The sequence below is a fragment of the Rattus norvegicus genome, chromosome Y (assembly GCF_036323735.1).
Source record: "Rattus norvegicus strain BN/NHsdMcwi chromosome Y, GRCr8, whole genome shotgun sequence".
NCBI lineage: Eukaryota > Metazoa > Chordata > Mammalia > Rodentia > Muridae > Rattus > Rattus norvegicus.
The window spans coordinates 57,378,427-57,406,288 of record NC_086040.1 but is presented as its reverse complement, the minus strand read 5'-3'; the positions used below and the strand labels follow the sequence as shown (position 1 = coordinate 57,406,288).

Genomic DNA, 27,862 nt, shown 5'->3' with positions numbered 1-27,862 from the left:
AAGGCCACGAAGACTGGGTAGGAAAGGTCCTTGGAGGCCTCTGCGTGTGCATCAGGCTCTCCTTCCTACCCTTCCTGAGGTAGGAATGTTCCCTGCTTGTTCTTTTTTAGTTTCCCTTTACTTTTGGGCTGAGGCCAAAGTCCCTGGACCCTGTTATCAGAACCCAAGGAGAGTTGCCACAGGGTGATCTTTCAGGAATTGAGATAGCTGTTCTCAAGCACCTGTCCACTTGGTTTCACAGTCATTATCATGTGAGTCAGGGGATGAGCTAAGGGTCTAGGGTGGTGGTAAGGTGCAAGGGCCACTCTAAACCTAGAATAGAGAACTCTCTGAAGTTAGCTCCAATCCCCATCCTTGGTTTCCCTGGACTCAGAGAGCATTCAGACAAAAAGCCCAAGAAGGAGGAAGACCAAAATGTGGATATATCATTTCTTCTTAGAAGGGAGAACAAAATACTCATGGGAGGAAATACAGGGACAAAGAATGGAGCATAGACTGAAGAAAAAGTCTTCCAGAGACTGGCCCATGTCGGGATCTATTCCATAAACAGCAACCAAACCAGTCACTATTGTTGATGCCAAGAACTTCTTGCTGACAGGAGCCAGATAAAGGGTGTCTCCTGAGAAGCTCTACCAGAGTCCTACTATACAGATTAGGATGGTTGAAGTTAACCATTGGACTGAACAAGGGACCCCAATGGAGAGGATAGAGAAAAGACTGAAAGAGCTGGAAAGGTTTGCAACACCATAGGTAGAAAAACAATATAAACCAATCGAACCCCACTAGACCTCCCAGGCACTAAACCCCCAACAAATGAGTACATAAGAGTCATGACCCATGACTCTAGTCATATATGTGGCAGAGGATGGCACTGTCCAGCATCAATAGGAGGAAAAGCCTTTGGACCAGTGAAGAACTTAGATACTTAGATTGTCAGCAACGACCTCCACCCTTACAAAATATTGGGAATAAAAGTTGTTAGTGAAGCTAGGCTTACATGTTTTCTACTATTGGCTATGATGCAGAAAATCTTAGGAAATAATTTGAAGTTCAGAAAGGCACACTCGTATGGGTTAAGCTAGGATCTTTATGATCAGGAAGTAAGTAAAATGGCACTAGTAGCTAACATGACTCTCACTCAGGCTGGACTGGTGATAATTGATTTCTTACACCCATTTTCCCCTCAGCATCCTGTTAAGACTTACTACGAATTTCTGATATGTCAATATGCATTCTGAGGACTTAAGGAAGATATGACTGATTTATACATAAAACTTTAGTGTGATTCTTTTAAGATTCTTAAAAGATTACTTTTAAGAAAAATAAGAAAATAATTACTCATTTCTTTGTAATTGCTAATTGCTGCCTGCCAGTAAGAGAAACTGGCTGAGAAAACTATCTTTCTTGCTTACGTTTTGTTAATCTATGATAAGTTTCTTTGTTATGAATGTTCATGGGTTTTTGGTACTAATTTTTGTTCTTTACCTGTACTTGTAATGTTATTTCTTATAAGGTATTGAAAAACATATCATTCACTAACCATTCACTACAATAAAACTAAAACAGAAACACATTGTAATTTAATACTGCATGAAAGATTTTGCTGGGATATATATTGGATGAAATGAAGAATAAATTGTGGGGATTGGAGCATCCACCAACTATGTGTCTCTGTTGAGGTTTATGAGTGATGGACTGTAGCATTATTTCTTCTATCATAAACTATGGGGTATGTGTGAATATATGTAAGGGTTGCATGTGTGATGGTTAAAGCATTGTTCTTTTATCTATCAATTGTGTGTGCTTGTATGCATGCATGTATGCATGTATGCATGCATGTGTAAAGGGCCGCAATAACATTCGTCACCACTAGATGGCGCTGGTTTCCACTGCGCCCCACGTGGAAGGCCAAGTTAGACAAGATGGCGCTAGCCTTCGCCGTGCCAGCTGACTCCCTATCGGGAGATTAACTGTGTGCGCATGTGCAAGAGTGCCTTCGTGCCAGGTCTTTGCCCATTCCGGGGCGTGCCTGATGAGGTCATGAGTAAGCAACCAATCAGGTGTAGATGCACGCGCGAAGGTTTTATGAGCGCGCCTGGCCAGCGTGCGGGGCTTCTCCATAAGATTAGAAACAAAGTTTTACATATAGCAAGGATATCTGCATGTCCACGTGCTTCTTGCCGGTGGGAGGTTGCGAGTGGGACATTTGGTGCCGAGAACCCAGAACAAAAAGGACACATCATTGCAGTGCCGGCACTAGGGGAAGCCTCCGTTTTACGGAAGAAATCCAGAAGCTATAGAACGCAGGTAAAAGTTTGAGAGATCATGTTTAGCCTTGACCTATTACGGCTCACTCCCCTGCCAGACGCGGCAGGTGCCGCTGTGGTTGCTCTGGCAGCCCTCGGGTTGTTTCTATTGACCTTTGAGTTTCCAGTTACCACCAAATGGAGTCAGAGGTCACTTGAGAACTGCCCAGCTGTAACAACAAAGCAGAGAGTGTTGGGGGAAGGGCGAGAGAGTGCATCAGAAACAGTGTTAGATAACGAATTAAAGAGTTTAAAGGGAAACGGTGCACCTAAGAAAAGAGACAATCCCAAGGACTTTAGATCCGAGGAAGAGAGAGATTGGGGAAAAAACGCCCCGGGTGAGATAAAACAGAGGAAGGAGAAAGAGATCTTGAAAAGCGGAAGTCTTTATCCGGTAAAGGATTCAAAGACTTCAGAGCTTGATAGCTCAGGGACAGACGAGCTTAGCTCCTCTGAGAGAGAGGATTTAGAAGATGAGACAGCTCGCTGTGAAAAAGAAAGACGGTACCGAGATGAACAACGATCTAACAGCTTGGGTAAACAAAAGGAAGTGGAAGGCGGAAACCATGCGGTTTCCCAGCCTATAACTCCCAGTGCCTCTCCATCTTATATGGAGAGATTCCACTCAGATTCCTTCCTCGCTAAAGAGGAACAGAAAAAGATACAGCTGGCATTCCCGGTGTTGAGACCGCCGATGGAGGCCGTGTTCATGCACCAGTAGAATATGTTCAAATTAAAGGACATGCTGTTACTCTCAGTTCCCAGTGACTGGTTCCATTTCAGGCCTTTCTGAGCTCTTAAACAGCCACGCACAATCTTTGACACTGTGACACATTGTCATCTACAAAGTTCACACTTCAAGAACCATGATTGCAAAAGAAAACTCTCTGATGGTTTTAGATCAGTTTACAGTTTTGTTCTGGGCCATAGCCCACTTCTCAGGTTTCAGACAACTGTACATACACCCACTTTCCAATAACTGTGGGCTCTTCCTGGGCCAGGAAAATACAACCCCCAACAAAAGGCCACTCAGAAACACATCTAACACAAAATCCCTTTGAGGAAACTTTTGATTCGTGCTTTTAAATCTCTTTAGATAGAAAGAACTCACACTGAATATTTTAGGAGATTGTTAGAAGAATTTGAAAGTTCTAGAACGTTTAAAAGAAATCCATGCCTTTGGCTTTAACAAAAATAAATGCTCATCAAACTTCATCAAGCAGAAAAGGAGCCAAGAGGCAAAAGCTTTTTAATGAGACTTTCTGTTTTCAGTTTCTGTTTTCCAGCCCAGCTGTTCACTCTCCCCTCCATCCTCCAGTTTGCTATGTTTTAAATCCTCTAAAGATTAGTAATGATGGCCGTAATTGTCTTCTAAGGAACTGACTAATGCAGGCACTCAAAACATAACATATACTAACAACAAATCCTGGCAATATGTTTATAAATGAAAATCAGAGACTTGAGGGTGAAATAAGTTGCCTTAGCTTGGCCTCGATTCAAACTTGACAACAGCAGTCCTACCCAACTATTACTCTATACGCTGTTAAACACAAAGTGTTTTCTTCCCTCCTGAACTAGTTCTCTAAACAACTCCTGAACCTGCAGAAAATGTCCCAGCAGAACCAGAAGGTCCTCTTTGCTAGGTTAATGTTTTTGTCAATACGCGGATAGAAAAACTGTGAAGTTGAAATGCTGTGGAGAGAGGTGTGACCTCTGACTCGTCCTCCTGGCAGAGATCATTGAGCAGGGAGAGCGGGAGATAGGTGTGGGGTAGGATGAATCTAGGACCAGTTTCCCAGTCCATCAGGTTGGATGAAAAGTTGTTCCCTCTGGGCATTCCCCTGCCTTCTTCCTGCTACCATTAGTGCTAGTGAGTCACAGAACCAGGTTAAGGTGGTTCAGGGGAGGTGAAGGCCACAGCTGTGGGGACAATAACCAGAACTAATAGCAGACACAGGTGTCTATACCATGTTCTCTCCCTAAGGCTCTTCAGCATGTTTGCCTAAGCATGCACAGCTAACTACCACAGTCAAAGCTAAATGGCTGTACCCTCCATCCTGCAATGCCTATGAAGCCTCGACATGGCTCACCTTCTCTGAACTTGCAAACGGAAATTTTTCATTAAACTTGGGAGGAGAGCTGGCTGTATAATCCAGGCTGGCCTAGAATTCTCTATATGGCCCAGGCTACTCTTGAACCGAGAAAATCTTTCTGTCTCAGCCTGCCCGGTACAGGGATGGGCCCAGGTGAATGACCATGTCTAGTTTGTCAACTCTGCTATATTTTCTTTAAACAAAACCTCAAATACCCAGTTTTTTCAATGCACTTGCCTTGAGCTTTAGAACTCACGTGATCATCCAGTCCTACCACATACCTCCCTCCACTCAGGGGTGGCATGTACCAGACTCGGGGTAATTAGGAAGGATTTCTCCTTCCAAAGGAGTGACGGGAACATATGGCTGTGAAAACACTGGCCGTGCCTCTGGATAGGACTGGGTGTTTCTGTTCCCAAGGTCTTTCCTGCCTAGAATTAGGAAAGCTTCATCTGCCTGTAGAGGAGCTGGGGTTCTGGTGCCCATTGGATCCAAAAGCAATGCGGGGTCCTTGAAATCCAGGACCTCTACCTCTCCCACAGGTGGCCCCTGTTTGATTTGACGGACCAAAGAAGCCGATTCTGTTTCCCGGTAGGATGGCCAGTTACCAGGTGATGGGTGTGGCAAAGGAGAAGCGTGATCAGAATCTGGAGACGTGGTGCCAACCTCCACAAAGCTCAAATTAGCCTTTGATTTGAAAGACACCTCAGGTCCCCAGCTCAGAAAAAAAGAAAAAAGAAAAAGAAGAAAAAAGAAAAAAAAAAAGACACATCAATACATCGATTCTGCTGTGGCCATCCAGGGCCTCCCCTGGTTCAATTGGTGGGTATTCTACATCCTCTCCATTCTCATTGTGATAATTACAACTGTCCTCAGGACAGATCTCCAGGGTTGCAGCATGGTTGAAGGAGTGCTCCAGCGCTGAGGAGCAGGCTGTGGAATGGTCACCTCTGACAGTGGCTGGCCAGACACTGTCCAGGGCCAGCCTGCTGCTGATGTGAAAAGCCCACGCCCCTGAAATCCCCAGGTTGCTTAGTCTAAGAACAGAGGAGAGAGTGGATTGTAACCAGTCCATTCATCCTCCTTCAGAATTCATATTGAAATCAAAAGACTTTAGCGATCAAAGTCAAACTTTCCATGCTATGTCAAACAGAAGCAAAGCTTCTACGTAACGGAGTGACTGATAAAATGAACCAAAATACAAACAACCAGGTAACATGAAATCCAAGTAAGAAACACCCTATCTACTCTGCATAAGAGATCACCCCTGTATCCATACTTCAGAGCTGTATTGACTATGGCTTGGCCATTTAACTCTGACATAAGCACCTTTCATAATTTCGGTAAGACTATTGGTAAAACTGGGAAGATAGTTATACTTACGACCTATAAGTTGAGAGAGTTTTAATTAAGATAATATCTGCAAGGGTTTTATCACAATGCTCTGCAGATAAAGTGATCGGCAAATTTTTGCTGTCACTCTATCTGCCCACGATCTAGTTTGACTGAGAAGCAACTATGGGAAGCCACAAAGTAACTATGGTGTGCTAAGCTAGTATTGAAAAATACAAAGACAAAAGAGCCCACCTGAAGTCAATAGTCACTTAGGAGCACCAACTGGACAGACACCTGCAGAATAGCCTATTGCAGCACTAGCAGAATAACCCACTGGGGAGACTAAGAAATGGATTTGTCTCTGGCAACACTGTGGGTAAACCAGTCAGCAGGATTTCTGCTGTTGGTGCCAGGAGAAACCTGAGACGACTAAAAGCCTCATCTACCTCCACCCCCCATTATAGTACTCATAATTTAATCTTTAACAATACCTGTTTGAAAGACTGAACCATGATGCCTCCTCTCCAGGAATCATTAACCTGAAATCCATCCATTGAGGCAGTTAGTTATGACTGGATATTTTTATGTAGCCCCAAGAACAATGTTTTTCACAGCAAGCCCCAGTAGTTCTGCACAAACATATAATCACTGCTGGTTCCGGTTTCTATGCCTGGCAGATAGTGCAGGAAAAAGTAAGAACCTTTTGTCTGGCATTGTAAATCTGGTCAGGAAACCATGGCAGAGAGGCTCATAAGCCCTGGGAGTGAACCATAACTACTATTTTCATAAATGGATATATAGTATCAAATTATACCAGTTACAAGCACATAGATTAACACAGCTCACGGTTGTCATTGGGGGAGCATCTTCATACAGTGGATGGTAGTTAATACACACATTCATAACTAGTTCCAGTATTGAGAATGAACTCTCTGTGGAAAGCTCAGCAACAGACGCTCCCACCGTATCAAGTTCCCTCAAGGCTCAGGGAATATTGGAAAGAAAAGAGGTGGAAAGAGTTTAAGAGCCAAAGGTAGGAAGGAGTTGGATCAAAACAATGACATGTTCTCATGATATGGTCGTTGAACTCACACACTCAGTGCAGTTGGTGTCCAGCAGAAGAGCAAACCACTCAACATTCCAGCACGGATGTGGTAGACCACTGAAGCCCCTGCCTGCAGCTGAGAAGATTCTGTCAGTTGAGAAGTGCTAGGGGAGGGTTTACTTTAGGGGTATGGTCCCTAGTGAGTGGACCATGCTGCAGTGGTGGCCCCTCACTCATGAGTAGGCTTTGCGGTATTCAAGGGATTATTAGAACAAATACAGGGGGTGAAGTGGATATACTGAAATATACTGTATCAATGTATGAAATTCTCAACAAATAACATTAAAACAGTGTATTTAAAAGTGTTAAGGTTGTAAGCTTCTCCAGCCCAAACTCTTTTGAGAGTTCTGGACAAGGAACAACATTGACCTGCTCATTCCTATACCCTCAGTTTTTATTTTGTGTCTGAATGGCTTTCACATCCATATACCATATTAGCATCCATGCATGCACCCACCCATGCATCCATCCATGTATGCATCCATCTATCCATCCATGTATTCAACCATCCATTCATCCAACCATGTATGCATCCATCTATGCATCCATCCTTCAATGCATCAATCCAGCATACATCCAGCAAGCCATGCATCCATCCATCAATCCATGAATCCAACATCCGTGCATCCAGCAAGACATGCATCCATCCATCTATGCATCCACCCATTGCCTACTGCAGGCAACACTCAGTCAGGAAGCAGCTGATCAAAAGGCATCCTTACTGATTTCCCAGCCTAACCCCCTTTCCTTTACAATCTCTTTACAACAGGAGTTATCTTGTCACATTGCAGATGAAGAAAGAGACCCACCCAGGGGCTTGCTTAAAGTCGGGCAATGATTAATGGTGGAAGCCAGTCAGACCCAACAGCTCATTCCCTGCAATAGACAGTCATCTGATCTCTACCAAACAAGCCATTCCAGGACACCTGCTCTGAACCAATCTCCATTCCCAGGCTCAGCTCCACTAAGCCCTCTACACAGTGTTTAAGTGTCCCCACTTTTACTAAGTGCTTTGATGCTGTGTCCATATTTCCCTGCACCAAGAAAATCCTAACCAGCAAGCACTGCCTCCTGGGGGTCGAGGACTGTCATTCACTGCGGAACCCCTTCCATCCTTTGGCACCCACTATTTTGGTTTTCCAGTATGTATTTGGCTCCTGTTGGTTGTCTGGTTTTGCTTTGGCCTCCACTCACTAACCCATCTGAATATTAATTCAACGAGGTTGGGTACCAACTAAACCACATTATGTTTGATGCTGCAGTCAGGACAGAGCCAAAAAACTATGGCCCAAGAGCCTGAATTATAGGAGAGAGAAACAGCCAGGACTGGAATTTTAGGAGAGTGACTGGGGACAAGCATGGTGGCAGAGGCCACAGAAAAAAGAGAGTGTCCAGGACATCAGAGTGGGGTAGGGTAGCATCACAGTGGCAGCCAACGAATGAAGGTAAACACTGTGGGAGCCAAAGCAGACCTAGATGAGAGTTGGAGTCTGAATTAACACCAGGGTGACTGTGGAATTACTCCCTGATATTTCATTTAATCACTTTCAAAGGGACCTTTTCTCCCATTACCACCTTCTTCCACCAAAGAATTAGTTAAGGGATTCTTCACTATCTTAAACTCTGTAGTTGGCTTCTCTCACTAGATCATATATGCTTTACAATTTAATAGGGAACTGGGGAGACATTTCTCTGACAAATAATCAATTTATAAAGACGGTGGATGACAAGAAAGAAAATAAATCACTTACTGGTATCATTACCTCTTCATTTTGCTAAACAAGACAAACTGACACAGCAAGAACCTCAAAACTGAAGACAAAGAACGAATGTCTCCTTGTGTTTTTTTTCTGCCTTGTTCTAGAACATCTCAAATGTTATTTTTACCTTTCTGACACATAATGCTTAAGTACAGCTTTGAGGTTTGGGTAATAAGACAAAGAAATGCAGATATTAATATGGTTTAAAAAAAAAACTCTGTAGCTCCTCTGTATTCTCTAAATGGAAGAGTCTGCTTACCTTCCTGTTTTTCAAAAAAAAGTTCATGAATTCAGTCCCCACAGTCTACATTTGTTGCAGCTTTAGTCCTCAAGTATGTCATCTGCGGGGCTTGACCCTCCCCAGAAAGGTCAAAACCTCTAAGTTTCCAACTCAGGTACACACAGAACATGCGTCATCCATCATCAGTCAGGGCAGGGTCAAAGGCTGCCAAAGCTTTATTTCAGTCACAACAAAGTTCAAGTAGGAGATAAAAAGCCAAACTAATAATCCCATCTTTAAATAACCAAGTGTGGAGGCTCCTGGTATGGTGGCCACAATCAACTTCACAAGATAACGGAGAACCAAGGTTCCTAATTTAGAGAAATTCCATATGATAAGGGCTGTGTACATGTGGAGATCAGAAGGCAGTGGGGAGGAGGTCTGGGAAGAAGTGAGGAGGCTGTGGTGGGAGAGCCTGGCTTTTAACCTGGAGATCTGCACATGTAGTGCCTTATTTGCTCTATGTCTTTTCTGTGTCACCTTTTGGTGAAGCACTCACTTCAGATGGCAAGTTTTTAATTTCCTCATCCCCACTAAAAGAGGCAAATAACAGAGGAGACAACAACAAAAACTTCCTTTTAATATAGTTTATGATCCCAAAGTACATTCCAGAAGAGTTGAGCTGCTTGAAATCTGCCACACATGAACCCCTTGTCAGGGCTACAGACTTCCACACAGAATCGCTAAGAGGCCACTTCATAGGCTCTGAAGAGCCCCTCAGGCACACCATCTGTCTGACTGTTTTCCAAAGGGAAAAGACCTCACATTCCCAGAGACAAGTTTTCCAAGAGTCCTCCACACCGGTTCTGAAGGTAAGCCGTCAGTTGCACTGCCAAAACCTGTACAAGAGCCATGGCCTCCCAACCTCCCCAAAGAGAAAAAGAGAGTGCAGCCAGGAGAGGAGCTCTCCACAGGCTGGGGAGCAGTGGAAAGAAGATCAGGTCAGAGTTGCCCAGCTGCAAGGTCTCCAGTTTCATGTTCAGACAGGAAACCAGAATGCTTCTCAAACATACCATCCAACAAGGGTGAATCATCAACCAGCAGAATGACATCTTTACAACAAGGGTTTTGTCTATTCAGCCTTACCAAAATGATAACAAAATAAGAAATGAGATTCCTTCCTGTGGGACAAAGTTCAGTGCTCAGTCTTCCTTAAGGACACATTCTCTGGAGGTGTAAGGCCACTGGATTCTGGCCTCCAATGTTTGGTGTGAACACCAACCACCACTTTGTATGTTACTTTTTACCCATTCCCGTGGGGACACTGATGTGCTTGGGGTGTTCCAAATTCGCCCCTGTACTGCAGAGTTAAGAGAATGCCTAAGGCTTTCACGATGGCATAGTGTTTCCTCCTACATATGTAGTCTTCAAGGACGCCTAAGCAGTTTCCTTCAACCCATTTTCATATATCTAGTTATTCTCTATCCTCTCTGTCTTCACTGACTTGTGGTAAATTACACACGTACCGTTTCTGTAGACTCTAGCTCCATAAATTAAAAGCTCCAGCTAAATCCAAAGTTCTTGATCAACAACTGTCCTCTCTGCACCAACTAAACACCCACCATTCCATGTTAAAGCATCCAGGGACCAGCTGTGATGCATACTATTAGCTGTCAATCTGACGCTATCAACAACCATCCAGGAAACAGTCACCAGGCATGTCTCTGATAAAGTATCTTGATTAGATTAATTAAGGAGGGAAAACCCACCCTAAATATAGACACCAGCATTCCCTGGGCTCAGGCTTGCACTGCATACAAAGAAGAAAGAAAGCTTAGAAACAACACCCATCTTTCTCTGCTTCCTGGCTACAGACACAATGTTTCCATCCTTTTCTGAAGCAACTTCACAGAATCTTCCAGGCAAAGAAGATTGTTGTGTGCCAAAATCTACCTCAAAAATAAAAAAAAAAATCTATCAAAGCAAGAGTTCAATCCCACGGTCTTCAAAGAATTCAGAAGAGCCTTCCACAGGAGTAATTGAAAACACATCTTGTGCTCAAAACCTCACCGAATGGAAAAAGTCCTGAAGCCCATTCAGCCTATGGCAATATCTGAAGAACATAATGGATGTTTGGAAAAGTTAAAAAACAAGAAAGCTACAGAATTTTCCCCACCAAATTCCCCTACAAAAAGATAAGAAAAATGAAGGGGAAAAAAACCATAACAGTAATTTGGAAAACCCTCCATTTAAAAAGTACTTATAGAGAGGGCTAGAGAAGGTTTGAAAGGTAAATAAATCCCTTGACTTGAAATCAAAGTTTAATTCCACGAACCGATGTAAAAGGAGAGAACTGGTACCGTGAGGATCTCCTCCCAATCTCTGCATGTGCACCCCGCTATGTGCACACATAAATCATACAAAACCACATACCATACATGTCCTACACACATACCATACACACACCCCACATATATATCATGCACACACAAGTGGCCTCAATGCAGTATGCACATACCATACAAACACCACATACTCACACACAACATGCACACACCATATGCATAAAAACACATCATACAGACACACACAAGCACACACATCATGCACATACACACATCATACACATAAACCATACAGAGACACACACATCACACACACACTTATACAAACACACACATAGTGCACAAATCCAGACATACATACACATCATGAACATGCAGACACACAATTTCATATACAGCATAAACAGATTATTTACATACATACACACCATACATAGACATACATATTCACATGTAGCACATAAACATATACGTACACATACATGCACACACAGAGAGAAAATAAAATGAAATAAAACAACCAAGTCCCTACATAAAGGAGTTCTACCACAAGATCGTTACATGGCAGGAACAACACATCGCCTTGGTTAATTCTCATGACAACCCTAAAAAGTCAGCACTACCATGTCAATCTAGAGGAGAAAATGAAGACTGAGGGCTTGTGTCTTCCAAGTCCACTGCTGCAAGTGTTTTCTGCCTGTTACTGACATCACAAGTACCTGTAAGGTGTAATGAAAGAATTACTGTGCCTATGGGTGTTGCTCATTCATGAAGGACTTACTTAGCTAAACTTCATGAGGAATTGTGTTCAAGTCACAGAACCGCAAAATTGAAGGAAGAGCTGGGAATATGGTTCAGTGTGAGGAGTTGCTATTCAAGCATGAGCACCTGAGTTTGATCCCTAGAATACACACTGAACAAAAACAGTCTGGCGTCTGTCAGTCCCAGATCTGTACTCCCATAGGAAGGAAGGCAGCTCTGCAAGCCTCCTCACCCAGCAATCAATCCTGGCTTAGCTGGTGAGTACTGGGTCAGAGGGAGGTGTGCCTGAAAATGATTTGAAAGGGAGCTGGATAGAGTGCTCAGCAGGTTAAAGGCACTTACCTCGGAAGCCTGATGATCAGAGCTCAATTCCCAGACCCCATGAAGGGGGATTAGCAGAGAGCTGGCTCTGAAGTTGTGCTGTGACTACCACAGTGTCAGAGCATGCACACGTACGCAGAACAAATAAATAATTTTTGAAAGGTGGATAGTGCCTAAGGAATGGCACTCAAAGTTCTTCTCTGGTCTGCACACACATGCATCTCCACACAAATGTGAGCCATGCGTGAATGTCTGTGTGTGCCTGCATGTGCGCACACATGCACAGACACACACAGAGACACAGGTACCGCAGGCACGGACACCAAAAGGAAACTGTAAAAGACTGTTTCTAATGAAATGTTGCTAATGAAATGAGAATCCTAAGTAGTAAACTCATCTCTCTGGGGCTGTAAACTTCATGTCAAATAAACACTAAAACACTTGGGACCCACCGCAGCCTGAAAACCCCGGAGCCTCAGTGCAAATGCTTCTTGCTCTAATTTTTTTTGTTTGTTTGTTTGTTTTTTCTGTTGCAAGAGGCTAGCTAATTTGGCTGAATTTTCCTTGGGAGCAGCAGAACATAATTTCAAAGTGAGGTTATCATCAGAAGCATCCTTCACAGCAACTTCACTCCAGTTCACACTTCCTTTGAATATGGCTCCAAGAACTATCCTAGCACCAAAGCCGCAATGAACACTAAAATGCTAACCTTATTTATTAGGTGTCTTCAGAAAAAGCGCAGCGATTGTTACTGTAACTACTTATATGATTCGTGTACAGGAAATGGGTCTTGCATGAAAAGTGTAATAAAGGGGAAAAGTATGTCTTCTAAGGTGACTTTGCCTCACTTAAGGCAGATTTGGAAATTATTTTCTCTTCTGTGATATAAAGTTATTACTGTACTTATCCTGTGGGACTGTGTCGAGAAGACAGTATAAAGCACTCCTGCAAGAAGGTAAGGAGAGGGGAGCAGAGGGATGGCTCCCTGATTGAGATCATTGGCTCTTCTTCCAGAGGACCCATGTTCATTTCCCAGAACTCACATGACAGCTCACAACTGTAGGTAATCCAGTCCAGGGTATTCCATGGGCACTGCATGCAATGGTGTGTAGGCATATGACCCATGTGCATAAACACAATTTTAAAAATTTAAAGAGAAGTCTGATGGTGTGAAAAAACAGACTATTTAACATTTGTCTAGTTTGCCCTTCGACCCTTACTAACTAAGGTCACCAGAAAGACCGAGGCTCAGCTAGTAGAGTGCCTGGTCAGCCTGTACTCTCGGTTCAGTTCCCATCAAATGGGTAGAGTGTGATGCTGCACACCCACTATCTCAGCACAGGTCAGTCACTTCAAAAGGATCAGAGATTCAAGATCATCCTCCATTATGAGGTTTGAGGCCAACCTGAGATGCATGGGGTGGGGGGATCAAAAGCAAAACAAAAGGAACAATGTAAATGTCAGACTCCCCACTTCAAATCCTTCAAGGCTGCCTACTTCCAGGAACCAATTGCAATCTTCAGAGGGGACAACGTCTCCACCCTTGAGTGCTCCTGCATCAAATCCCAACACCCTGCTCTTCTGAAAGACACTGTTCCTGCCATGCCCCTAGTACATTAACCTCCAGCGCACAGGCTGATACACGCTCTGCCTTCTATCCTGGAGAAATTTCTTGCTCACTGAAACCTACCCAAACGGAATCCCCGAATCAAGATGGGTTAGGAGGAAGCTCTAGCTGGAGAGTCTACCATATTACCACAACAAAGGTTATCAGTGGTGTTCCTACTAAATGTAAGAGAGGCCGTTCAGAGTAAGAGCATTCTACTTAGAGACTATGTCTATTTCAGTGCCGATATAAGGAAAATGTGTAAAAGTAGTTTCTGAATTAACAAATATCGACTATGTTCAGATAGAGATTATATATGATATATATGACTCTCTGCACATATAACCCTAACCCTAACCCCTTACTCCTAACCCTAAACCCTAGCTCTTAACCCTAACCCTGTGACATAGATTTTTTTAACATTACAGGAGAAGCTGCGAAGGCAGCACACCCTATGAAGTGCTTGCTGTGCCTGCATGAAGTCCTGATTTGAATGGCAGCACCCAGATCAAAAGCAGGTCGTGGCAGCACACTTGTAATCTCTGCCCTGGAGAGAAAAGCAACCAGATCCCTAGGGCAACCTGGCCAGCAAGCCTAGCATAAATGGGGAGCCCCAGGTCCCAGAGAGACCCTGAGTATAAAGACAAGATGGCTCCCAAGCAAAGACATTTAAAGTTGATCTCTGGTTCACACATGCATATGCACACATATGTATGCACACCCACACCCTCACTCACAAACGAAAAAATTTAAAAAAGACTGTAAGAAAATAGAAATATTAGAATAGGTGACCTAGTTGCTTGTATTAGAAAAGTTTGTTTTTTTCCACTATAAGCTTGTTATACATGATATTAGATAAACGTTTTAAAAAGAATGTATGAATGAATGACTGAGCGAATAAAACCTAACAGTGGGGTCTGTCTTCTCTAGCCCTCTAGCTGGCTGGCCTGCGCCCAGGAGGCAGTGTTTGAGTTGAAGGTATTCTGTTGTGTCCCCGCCAGTGGGGACCCAGTTATTCAGGGTCCCAAAGAGGCTTTCTACCTGTGGGCCAAAATGGGGGTGAAGAGAAAAAGGAGACCAAGCAAAAGTTCTGTTGTCAAGGTCTCGTTTATTGGGGTGAACGTTACAGCTTTTAAGGCTTTCAGGTAGGGGGAGTGTCCTTTGTGAAACACAGAGGAGGGGGAGGTGCGGATACAGGCAGTGATAGCTGGAGGCAAAGAGGTCAGGCGGTAGATGATGAGGTCAGGCGTTGGAGACACTGGGTGTTGATTCAGGAGGTAACAGGTATCTGTTAAGGGAGCTGAGGCACCCCTTGAATGTTATCTTCCTGTGTCGTAAATTCATGGGAGAGGCTTTCATTCAACAATCTTAAGACTTAATCCAGTCATCTTAGGGGTGAGTCTCTGTGGCCAAACAGCACAGAGTCACCTAGCCACTTTGAACCATGCAGTCAAAAAGCAGCTAGGCCCAAATCCAATAGGGCTCCGTGCACTGTTGAACTGTCATTGAGATGTCAAAGCCAAGGCATTACAAGGCTAGTCAGTAAACAAAACTGGATGTTAACCTGTCAAGTAAGAAACTGTAACTTCAAACAATTTCTCCATCTCTGCTGGTACAGGCTTTAGGAAAACATGTCTATTCCTTTAAGTTCACAGAACAAACACAGGAACAATGGGCAAGCTCTTAGGGAAGACATCACTTCTGTAGCTCAGAGGCACTAGGGGAGTTAAAGCAAACACAGATTTGCTCCAGGTCTATGGCATTTTACACCCAGGTGGAATTTCACAAGAGGACTCTGTCTTTACCTACACCAGGAATGAGGCCATTTACCCTCACCCACCCATACCCACTTTGAAGGGTTAAAATTTCTAAAAGTTAGTCATGAACAAAGTCCAGACATGCCTGAGAGAATTTGAGATAGGGCTCACTGGCCCAACTATCAGCTCCCAATGACACTGGCCATCTGGAGCCACCCCCTCCCCTTCCTTCACTCCCTGAGGATGGGTCATTCTCCTGCTGCAGTGAGATGAGTTGCCCTGCCCACATTGCTGAGATGCTAGATTACACGTATGCTTTGTTGATGTAACTCCGTGCCAAAAGTAACTGTGCACCCTTTGTATTAGCCAATTATGTGTATCCACACGAAACCCCTGGTTTTCCCTATATAAGCTCCTGCCTAGAGAGGCTCGGGGCTTGACTCAATCTCCTGTGTGGGATATGTGTCAGCCCGAGATCTCGTAAATAAAACTGCCTCTTGCTGATTACATCAAGACCGGCTACTCGTGTTTCTACCCCAACCCGTGACTGGAGCGAGAGTCTCCCCAAGTTTGGGGGTCTTTCTTTGGGGGCTCGTCCAGGATAGAAGCGTGACCCCCAGAGACCCGAATGCCTCTTGGAGGTACATTAGTGTGAGTGCTGGAAAGCGGCCGCTGTGTGAGTGTGAGAGTGTGTGTGTGTGAATTAAGTCCTGTAGTCTGTGTTTTTCAGTACCGGTTTAAGGTCTTGGTGCACTGTCTGGGCAGAAGAAGGATTCCTGCCCTGTGCACGGGTGTATGGGCTTCCCACCCCGTTGTTTTTGAATGCACTCGGGTGTATGGGCTTCCCACCCCGTTGTTTTTGAGTGCACTCAGGTGGATGGGCTTCCCACCCCGGACAGATGCCTGTGAGCAGGTACTGGGTTCTTACTCCGAATAGCTGTTTTCTTTTTGTTCTCTTTTTTTAGATAGCAGAAGTGGGGATGCCCCAGTTCTGGGAGATATCCCAAGAGCTGACTTTTGTCGGGAGGACCCGGCAGGTGACAGTCAAAAAGATCTGACTGTGACTTGATTTCGGAGGTTGTGTTCGGCTGCCTATTTAAGTATAGACATGGACAAGTGTGCTTAGATGTGTTAGTGTCTGTTGTCTGTTTTCTGTTTCTGTATTTGGTATCCCAGAAGCAGATAAGGTTAAGCTGCAGTTTGGGCCAGGTACTGAAGGTACTAGGCATCTGTGGAAATTGGTTATAGGATGCTTTGTCTTGGTCTTGTTTGTCTGGTTTGTTTTCTGTGGTATTGTCCAGTGACTTTTTGGCTTTTGTTACGTTTTTGGACTTAGACTGACAACTGTGTTTGAAAACTTGGACTGACAACTGTGTTTGAAAACTTGGACTGACGACTGTGTTTGAAATCATGAAACTGTTTGCTTTGTTTGTCAAGGAGTTTTACTTGGTCCTCTTGGTGCTTAACTTAAAAGTTAAAAATAATTTCCTTGAGAGAAATTGTTTTCTGCCAGGGAGTTTTATCTTTCTCTCTTGAGCCTCCTCCCCAAGGAGAGCTGCCCCTCTCTTTACTCCCATTGTCCAGCCCAGCTGCTGTTAACCATTGTGTATGAAGGACTCCAGGTTAGCGAGTGATCCGCCTGAAGCAGGCATTAACAAGAACGTGAAAGCTTTACCTTAGATCCTGAAGAAAAAATCTCCCTGTGGCTTAAACATTCACAGCTTCTAAGGAAGGGACAGCACAGAGTAAGAAAATGTAGGGGCTGAGGGTGGCAAGCATGCAGGCCTGCTGGCAAGCTACAGGCTGCACGTGGGCAGCAGCGCAGCTCTGGCCAAGTCAGCGTAAGAGGAGTTTCAAGGTAAGGAGGCCGGCTGGGGTTGACGCTTTGACAACAAAAAGATAGCGTAGAGTTAGTGGTTGTATTATGAGACTTTTGGCCCTGAAAAAAAAAAAAAAATCCTGTTGCTGCCTTCAGTGGCCAGACCTTCAACACTTGCTAACAAAAGGAGAGTGTTCATTAAGAGAAGTTTTTTAAGGGACCCTGCCTTATATGCTGGCCCTATTCCAAGAAAGGAGTTGATCTCCAACATTAAGTAACCTTCCCAGTTAGTCATCATTGATATGGAGAGTGCCTTTGATCCTATCCCCATAGCAGCCAATTCCTGCCCCTGTGGTCAAAATGCCCCAGGTTGGGGGGCAGAGAAGCCCCTAAAATAGTTTCAAAGAATCTGCAACAAACTGTGAAGAACTTTGTTTTGCCAGTCAAAATTTAGAATTCAGGCTTTGGCTGTGGCCAAGGTCAGGATTAATGTTTTCTTTTCCATGGGCCTTTAACCCAGTGAGACAGTTTGGTAAAGGACTACTACTACAGTTCTGATAGGCCCAGGTGAACTGGTTACAATTCTTTTGTCAGCCACTTAGTATCTAACACCCAGGTTCTATCCCTCACTCCATCCTTTTGTTATTAGTACTTACTAGAAGCCTAGTGTCCTTCAGAGGCTCGGTTTATTGAGAGACAGAGCCACTGAGCTGGCACTGAAGGGAGGTACTTCTTAAGTAAAATCTAAGTCCAGAGAAATAGTCGATAACAGATCAGCTGCCTCTCTGCTTGCCTTTCTGTTTCACAGGAACAAAGCTTGTGCTTATTTCTACAACGGCCTTTTTGTACCAAGAAGGCCTCCTGGTTTAGCTGTGTGACTAAATGCTATTTGTCCTCTTCAGTGGACCTCTATTCTCAAGATTCTCTTGTTTTCTCACCATCCCATCTGAGATGCTTGTTAGTAACTGTTAAAGGTCTTCTTTACCACTGAGGAAAGGCGGAATACTACTAGAGGCCAGAAAAAATGTTCCAGAGATGGATGGAATGCCCTCACTTCTGCCTGCTCTCTTCAGATGCCTGAAAGTAGGGAGTGCTCCAGGTCTGCTGCCAGACTCCAAGGGTGGGTCTCTGAGGGGCTGGAAAATGCCCCACCAATCTGGCTAAGATAAAGAAAGGATATGAAGAAAAAGTTAAAAAATTTGAAGGGTTAAGGTAAGTTGCTGAGAGTTAGTATAAGTTACAGAGAAAGTAAGGTTAAAAAAGAAAGAGGTAAAAAGAACAGGAAGGTAGAAAAGAAAAGAGACAAGAGAGGAATATATACTGGCCACAGTAGTTAGGGAACCTAGGAAGATAGTACCTGGCAACAGAAGAGAATTCCTGGCTAAAGATCGGTGTGCCTAATATGAAGAAAAAGAACACTGGGTCAGGGACTGCCCAAGAAAGAACAAGAGGGGCCACTGGAGAGCTTCTTGGTCCTAGAGTGCTGGCTATGTACAGAGATAGAAGGGAAGAGTGGATACAGGGACCCAATGCTCTGTGCTCCTATCCCCTCCCAGTGGGCCAATATCCAAAGACCTTGAGTGCAAGGGGCTACTGGCAACGAACAACACTTATGGACTTCCCGAAGAACAGTGGACCTTGGCGTGGGCCGGGTAACCCACCCAGTAGTTCATGGTCATCCCTGACTGCTCCTATCCCTTGCTCATTAGAAAATTGCTCTCCAAAATGGCTTACATGGGCTAAAATGGCTGGGTGAGGCCAAGTGTATGCATATCTACAGACTCTGTATGTGGAACTTAAGACCTGTCTCAGTGCACCAGTACCTGATGCTGGGAGATGTGTGTGTGGCTTAGTGCCGTTCTGCCTGGAACACATCATTCCTGCCAGCCAGGATCTGACAATTATCACCCAATCCAGGACTTAACTGTGGTAGAGTGGCTGATGTTTTGTCTTTAAATGAAATGTCCCAGAGGATGGGATCACTGATCAGCTGACATGGACTAGATTCTGCACCTGTTGGGGGCAATCTGGTCACCTTGCTGTCCAATCCTGACCTGGAGCCACCACAGCACAAGTGTCAAGAACTGGCAGAACCCCATGGGTGGAGGAAAGCCCTCTGCGACTGGCTGACTGACCCCTGCTGAAAGCCGAGGACCTTGTCCACAGACGGAAACAGTTCTCTTCATTAAGGTCAGAGATAAGTGGGTGCTGCCGTGGTGGACAACACAATGTCATGTGGGATGGCTGAACTTCTACCCCCCAGCACATCAGCGCTGCAGATGCCTTTACCATCTCTTGGATGCCCTGGTGAAGCCAACAACTGTGAGTACTATTCATTGCTCAGGATATCAAAAGGAAGAGATTCAGTGGCATGGGACAGTAACAAAGCAGATAAAGTGGCTCGGAAAATGGCTATGCAGGAGCCTATCCTGGTTACAGGCCTACAAGAGACAGCCACTGGGAACTGGGATTGGACTAAGGGATGGCCTCACTTAAAATATACAACAGAAGAAAAGGCCCAAATTGCTTAAACAAAAAAAAAAAAAAAAAAAAAAAAAGACAATGACACACTTGAGAGAAAACTATATTCCTCAGAAGAAAAGTATGTCAGTAAGTAAATGCTTAGCAAGAAAACAGGACAAAGAGACCTAGAGAGTTTAGTAAAAAGTCGAAGTAAACTTCACTGAGATAAAACCAGGAAAATATGATCACAAGTATCTCCTAGTGCTAGATACCTTTTCAGGAATAGACAAAAACTTTCCTCACCAAACAAGAGACGGCCTCTACAATCATCAAGAAGATACTGGAAGAAATCTCCCCCCCCCCCATTGGATTGCCCAAGGTAATCTGGTCAGACAATGGCCCTACTTTCGTTGCCAAGGTAAGCCAGGGTGTGTCCAAGTATTTAGAGGTCGATTGGAAATTACATTCTATTTACAGACCTCAAAGTTCAGGACAGGTAGAGTAAATAAATAAAACTCTAAAAGAGACCCTGACCAAATTAAATTGACCATGGAGACTGGCGTAGACTGGGTGGCCCTCCTTCCCTCTTGCTCTCTTCAGAGCAAGAAATACCCTTTCCAGATTCAGCCTTAACCCCTTTGAGATATTATATGGGGCCTCAGATCCTCTGACTCTATTAGATGATGTTACTGAACCAACATGTCATAGTAATAATGATTTATGTGCCAGGCTAAAAGACCTACAGGTGATACAGAAAAAAATCTACTCACAGCTGGCAGCAGCCTATGTCCTGGGGACCCCCGAGAAATCTCATCCATTCCAAGTTGGAGACTGTAAATATATACAATGACATGGACCCCAGACACTCGAGCCTCGCTGGAAAGGACCGTACCTGGTGCTGCTGACCACCCTGACAGCCGTCAATTCTCAGCCCTCACCAGCCACATACTAGCTGTTGGGGCTGAGAGTTGGGACCTAGAGGGACACTCAGATCTTCAAATAGCTCCCTAGACTTACATATCAGATAAGTGACTGGGAGGTTGTTATAATGCTCACTTGAGGAGTGTGCTTTAGAAACAAGAATTTCATGTTTGCCCTGTGTTCCATCGAGAAAAAATATAGAGATAGGCTTGATTTCTATTACAAATGATGTAACATTACATATGTTAATACTCTAACACTTCTTGGGACTGTGCCTCAGGGACCATAAGTTTAAAAGTTCTAAGATAGTCATGACCTTGGTGTGTAGGTTTAGATAGTGTTCAGATTGGAATCCTAAAGACTTTTTAGCTGACCTCTAAGAATACCTAACCTCCCAGAGGTAGTCCTTCAAAATAGGAGAAGATTAGACCTGATATTCCTTAAAGAAAGAGGGCTATGTGCTGCTTTGAGAGAAGAATGTTGTTTTTACCTCGATCACTCCGGGACCATTAAAGATTCTATGGCTAAACTTAGAGAGAGGTTGGACAAGAGACGACGAAAACGAGAAACCACTGATAACTGATTTCAAAGCTGGTTCGATAGGTCCCCATGGCTTACCAGCCTGCTGTCAGCCTTAGCTGGTCCCTTGATTATCCGCCTCCTTTGGCTCACTTTTGGGCCCTACATCATTAATCGCCTTTTAGCTTTTGTCAGGGAGCGGATTAGTGCTATACATGTCCTTATGTTGAGACAACAGTATGGGGCTGTATCGAGCTATATGGGGTGAAGAGCCTCAAGACGCTAGACTCGTAGTCCTAAGATTAGGACTATTCACAAGGAGTAGAGGGGAATGAAAGGTTAAAATTTCTAAAAGTTAGTCATGAACAAAGTCCAGACATGCCTGAGAGAATTTGAGATAGGGCTCACTGGCCCGACTATCAGCTCCCAATGACACTGGCCATCTGGAGCCACACCCTCCCCTTCCTTCACTCCCTGAGGATGGGTCATTCTCCTGCTGCAGTGAGATGAGTTGCCCTGCCCACATTGCTGAGATGCTAGATTACACGTATGCTTTGTTGATGTAACTCCATGCCAAAAGTAACTGTGCACCCTTTGTATTAGTCAATTATGTGTATCCACACGAAACCCCCGGTTTTCCCTATATAAGCTCCTGCCTAGAGAGGCTCAGGGCTTGACTCAATCTCCTGTGTGGGATATGTGTCAGCCCGAGATCTCGTAAATAAACTGCCTATTGCTGATTATATCAAGACCGGCTACTCGTGTTTCCTGGGGGTACCCCAACCTGTGACTGGAGCGAGAGTCTCCCCAAGTTTGGGGGTCTTTCAGCTTCACGTGTTGCCAAGACAGAAGCCAGAGCAGAGTTGGTGTTTTCTCCAGGGAGACTGCAAAGCAGGCTCCTGTAGACAGAAGTATGTAAACGTTACAAAGTCAATGTGGAGAAAGCTACAGGGAACTTACTAAGAAGTTCATGGCATGCTTGCTCACTCCCCTGTGATGTCAGCTCAGGCTGTGCAGTGTTTTGACACTTTAAAAAGTGTTGGCTTTGAAGAGGTGGCTCAGCACCTTGTAGTCCTTTCAGCATGCTAGCTCAAATCTTTGTATCCATTGTCAGTCAAGCAGTTCACAGCTGCCTGTATGTAACAACTCCAGCTTCATGGGGCCCAAGCCCTCTTCTGGCTCTACCAACACAAGCAGACACAGAGAAAGACAAACACACCCACACACACACACACACACACACACACACACACACACACACGAATAAAATAAAAACCCTATAAAGCATTTTATAGTATTGTTTATAGTAAAAACGTCACGGGAGCAACCTTAATGACCGCTAGGAAGGGTGAGATTTTATACGGTTGTAATAAATGTTACAGAAATACACTGAACAGAGCATACTAAACAGCAGAACAAGCAAGTGAAACAGTAATAAGGGCACTCTGGACCCACTGTTGTCAACGGCAACAATATTAAAGAAATAACTAGAAATGTACACAAGAACCTATGGGTTATTTTTGTTTCTCCAGACAGGGTTTCTCTGTATTCTGTCCTGGAACTCACTTTGTAGACCAGGCTAGCCTAGAACTCACAGATATCTGTTTGCCTTTCACACTCTGCTGGGATTGAAGGTGAGTGACACCACACCCAGCTCATACAAAAAAAGAAAAAAGAAAAAGTTGTTCCTTTTTAAATTTCCCAAATTTTTAATTTTTTTGGTGAATATATCATTAGAACTATTTGTGTACTTATAGGTGATTCAAAAAAACAAAAAACAAAAAACAAAAAACATGTAAAGTGCCTTAAGTTCCCTCAGGGTCTTTGGTATCTGCACCTTTGTCCCTCATTTTACTAATCAATTTTCTTAGTGTTGAGGAGAAGAATCAAGGGAATACCTCTTAGCCAATGTCTTAGTTTCCTTTTCAAGCCCAACCCTTCTGTTTATTCAGCTGCAGGGTACCCCTCACTTACCTCTCCAGACCACGCAGCCCCAAGCCTGTTCTCCTCCTAGGTGCCCACTTGCTCCCAGATGGCCAGGAAGAAGTGGGTAGTGGGGAAGCTGGACCCAGTCAGCAGGAAGCCTGTACACAGGTAGCAAGCAGCCAGACTCAGCACAGTCCAGGAGGTGTCCTCCATACAGGATCCAGCCACTGCTGTGACTCGAGTGGATGTCAGCCAGGAATGGGGCGATGGCTGGGAAGTCAGTAGGAAAATCGTCAATGACATATTAAGTCTCCCTGGGTAAGTCCTGGATGGAGATGATCCCATTGGTGCCCACCTACAATAAGACCACAGGGCGGTGAGACAGTTCAGCAGGTAAGGGCACTCTGCTGTCAAACCTGACGACTTGAGTTTTAGGACCCGACAGAAGGTGGGATTAAAAAAAAAAAAAAAAAAAAAAAAAAACAAAACTGGTTGTTCTCTGCTCTTCACACGCATGAGGTAGCACGTGAATCTCGCCCCACATAAACATTTTTAAAAGGGCAAAACGGTGGTCGCTCAAACTGGTGGTGGGCAACCACCAGTCGAACGCACCTACAGTCCGAGTTCTACTCGAGTCAAGAAGACTCCCTCCTCTTTGCAGGTTGAGACACATCCAGGGTAACAAACTCAACTTTGGCAACAGTGCTCAAGTGCACTTCGACCCACAGGTGCGGCCGCTCTTGAACCCGCTCAACTTTCTCCAACACTGCACACCTTGGGCGCCCTGTCCTTAATTAGATTGCTATGCCTGTGTGCACAGCCTCCCACCGCCCCTAAATGCAAACCGCACTAGCCGCCTCAATTTCATCTTTTTGCCTGGGAAGTAGAAGTAGAGGGGGACGGTTCCAGCTCTCCCTTGAAATGATCCTTATTCCTCCACAGTAGGGATCAAGAAGCTGCAGCACCGCTGCTAAGTCCGGTCCCCAGCGGCGATGACAGTTAAACATGGAGGTTAGTTGCTCCACAACCTGGGACGAAACTACAACCCCACACCAAGCCACGCACCTCTGGGAGCTGAACTTACATAGAGGTTGCTGAACTGGACACCGTAGAAGCTACTTCTACGTACTGCTAGCTTCACAGCCGCGGAGTTTTCAACGTCGCCCTCCCGCAGCAGCCGGTCTCCCCACGTCTCCCCGTAAGGAAAGAGCTCTTAAGGATGCAGAGCCCCGGCTCCTGACAGCAACACCAGCACCAGGAGCAGCGATAGCGGTGATGGCGGTGCCAGCCGCCTGGCTGTCCGGTCCCAAGACATGCTCACTCCTCCCTGGCTCTGCCCTCCACACCTTGAGTTTCTGCAGGCCACTGTGCCCGCCAGACACCCACTCGGACCTTTTGTCCCAAATGCGGGCCCAAACACCGCGGTGATTGGCTACAGCTCTCGGCCACTGACCAATCAGTGACTCTGATAAAGTTTGTCAGCGACCACTACAACTGGCTCTCATTAGGTTTTCTATGACTGCTGTAGTTTGGTGGCGCAGCCAGCCTGGGAAGGTGAGACTGTTGGCCAGATCTGGTCTGGGCTGTCCCAACTACTCCTGGGCTACCCACAACTCTCCAGTATGGGTTATGACGCTGCAGGAGGTGACCTCATGAACTGGAGGGACACTCAGCGCGCTGGCAGCTGTAGGCTGTAAGCAACTGTGCACTCTAGTTGGCAGAGCGAGGGAGAGTAATGAGATTACACACTGGAGTTTTCTCCCTGCCCTGGCGTCCCGGTTACCGCTCTTGCGAGAGGCCAGGCCTTCTGATAAAGATTCAAAGGAGCTTTGTCTCTAGCCCAGGACTGCTCCGCCCCACCCACATTTCCTGCTGAGAAGCATGCCTTTGTGAAAGGCTGACTCCCAAACTCTATCCCCAATCACTGGCTAACCTTTGGGAGGACACTGCCACCCTCTGAAGTGTCCTCCTCAGCTGTTTCCTGCCCTGGGGCAAACCACCCCATTGCAGACTGTAAATCCCACTTTGTTGTGACACCATTCAATTGGAGCCTGGAGTGAAGCTGCCTGGCGCCAGGGCATGACAACTGAGTGTTTTCTCCCAAAGTAAAAGAACTGCCCTAGAAGGAGGCCACAGAGTCCATAACCCCAGCTGCCCTGTAGGGCTAGAAACCTCACAACCTGGAAAGCAGCTGCACCTGTGTTGGGGAACCCCCTCCCCCATAAACATCCCCTCTGCTCTAAGCCTCGGGAGCCGGATGAGATTTTATTACCATTTTAATATCAGGAGCATGAAATTTCCCAACTACAGCCAGTTTTCTCTCAGCTAGGCCCACCCCTCATGGGCTCCTTAGAAGCAAAGGTAGTTTTTAAAAAAGCCATAGAGATACTTTAAAGGACTCCCAAAACCAGCTTTCTCGTTGTGTTTATTCCCAGCCATATAATTCTTAATTATTTATATATTATTTAATATATTTCTTTATTATTTGGCTCCAAGGGCCCAAATACGAAAATCCTTGCAGAAACTAGACTGACAGACTCCGAATCAACAAAATAGAAAAGGCCCAGAGATGTTTGTCCCCGGAAGCTGGAGAGAGCTGTTTTCTCCCTCAGAAAACAAACTGAAGCTTGCACTTTTTTTCCTCATTTTCTCCCCTGTGACCAAGTATTTATATTTTGCTGAGGACAAAATGGTGTCTCAGAGGCAGGAGGCGATTTGACTTGTCCAATGTCACCTTATTTACTCTTCCACCCACAGTACATTCTGCCTCTGGCTCAGCATCCCTCCATTCTGCATAACAATAGCTCTAACATTGACTGGAGGTCTAGCCTACAAATTAGAGCCAAACCAAAATCCAAGATGGAATCCCCACATCTTGATTTATTAGTTTTCTCTTTCTTGTATGAATGCCCATCCTCCCATGTACTCCTACTCTCCAACAACACACCCCTGCAAACCTGAGAAGGGTAGGCTAGCTTGTGAATTCTGACCAACAGAGTGGGGCCATAGTGTTCAGAATTCACTTCAATGGCCTTTCTGTCTTTCCAGTCAAAACCATATCTCCACTGGATCTGAGGAAGCTATATACTGCCTTAGGAGGGCAACACATAGTAAAGAATTGCAGAGAGCCTCTGGTCACCAGCCAGCAAGAACCAAACTGCCAAGAGACCTGTAAATGAGCTTCTGGAGTCTTGAGATAGCACCACAACCATGGTTGACTTTGGTTGCAGTTATGTGATAGACCCTTGAAGCAAGGGCCTCATTTAAGCCATAACACATTCTTAATTCATAATGACCCTGAGAATTACTAAATATGTGTTGTTTTAAGGCATTTCATTTGAGAGGAGTTGCTGGACATTAATAGATAACCAAATCAGGAGAACACTGTGCTAAGGAAACTAAACTTGAAGAGTGTTTGTTTGTTTGTTTGTTTGTTTGTTTTTTAAGTGATTACTGTCACGTGACTGGTGTATGTCAAAGCTTATCTTTAAACCCAGTTTTGTCTTGTCTCTAGACTTCTACCTTCAACTGCAAATTGTACTGACTCAATGGCATTTTTACTTTGCAAGGTAACTTAGGTTAGATTCACCTCTGGCTATGCTATCTATCAGCTGTCAAATGCCACCTCCTACATTTCATGATGCAGAATAACTCAAACATTAGTTCCGTTCCCTGTGGTGGGTAAATTTTTCCACCAGTCTACAAATGACCCTTTGTATCCCCAAAGGCATGAAGCAATAGTCTTCAGAATGCTTTCCTGGACAACAACTTGATTTAGAAGCCTCTTGCTCAGCACATACCCACGTTTACTTACCAAGGTGGAATGTCTTCCCATATCTCTCTTGTGATCCAATTAGATACCTTCAGTATGTTTTGGGAGAAGAAATGTTGTCTTATTCTGAGACTGTCAAATGCCTAGAAATTCAAGGAGTATTTGTTGAGTGAGTGAAGCCAAGCAAGCCGTCCTGGGACTAGGACCCAGTTTTGCTAGCCCAGAACAGCAGTCTTTCTCACTGTCCACCCCACCTTTTCTACTAATGGGACCTAATTTGTAATCCTCTTTACCAGGCTGCTTAGCAAACCACCCACTACTGTACTCCAGTTTTCATCAGTCTCTCACTCATTTGGCAATATTCCTGCAAGCTTACCCAGGTGAGTAAGCTATGAGGGCTTTCATGACCTTGTCCTCGACCTTACCGGCCCACGATCACAGTTAGGTTTGGAAACTGAAGCATAAGTACAAGGCTCTAACATACCATGTAGTCACCAGCAAAACAGGCAAACTGACTTTGAAAGTAAAGATAGTACTGGATTTGATTACTACATAATCTGAATATCAAGAAGTGAATCTGGCAGAGAGACGGCTGAAGTGAATGGTATTGTGTCCCTGAATTACAGCTGTGCTTAAACAGCCATTCTTTGGAGTTTCTACATTTATTTTTAAATGACTCCATGGCACCAAAAGAGAGGCTTCTCCTTTAATATGTCACTTAGTGCCTTTGGGAAAAGGCAATTTCTGTCATAGCTGTTCCACTAATGAGAGGGAAGAGCTGCTTCTCTGGTACCTATAGCTCCGTTTGCAAGGATAGAATTTCTGTGAGCTA

At 44.7% G+C, this 27,862-nt stretch overlaps 1 long non-coding RNA gene across 2 annotated transcripts; it reads left to right on the top strand.

Annotated features, from left to right (window-relative positions):
* Positions 1-1,473: 1,473 nt before the first annotated feature.
* On the top strand, positions 1,474-8,665 carry LOC134484308 (uncharacterized). Of its 2 annotated transcripts, none has more exons than XR_010061712.1 (3): positions 1,474-2,307; positions 4,995-5,221; positions 7,609-8,665. It is a non-coding gene; the product is annotated as an uncharacterized LOC134484308 (long non-coding RNA). The 2 variants fall into 2 exon arrangements; XR_010061711.1 differs by having other exon boundaries at positions 4,942-5,221.
* The last annotated feature ends 19,197 nt before the right edge of the window (positions 8,666-27,862 follow it).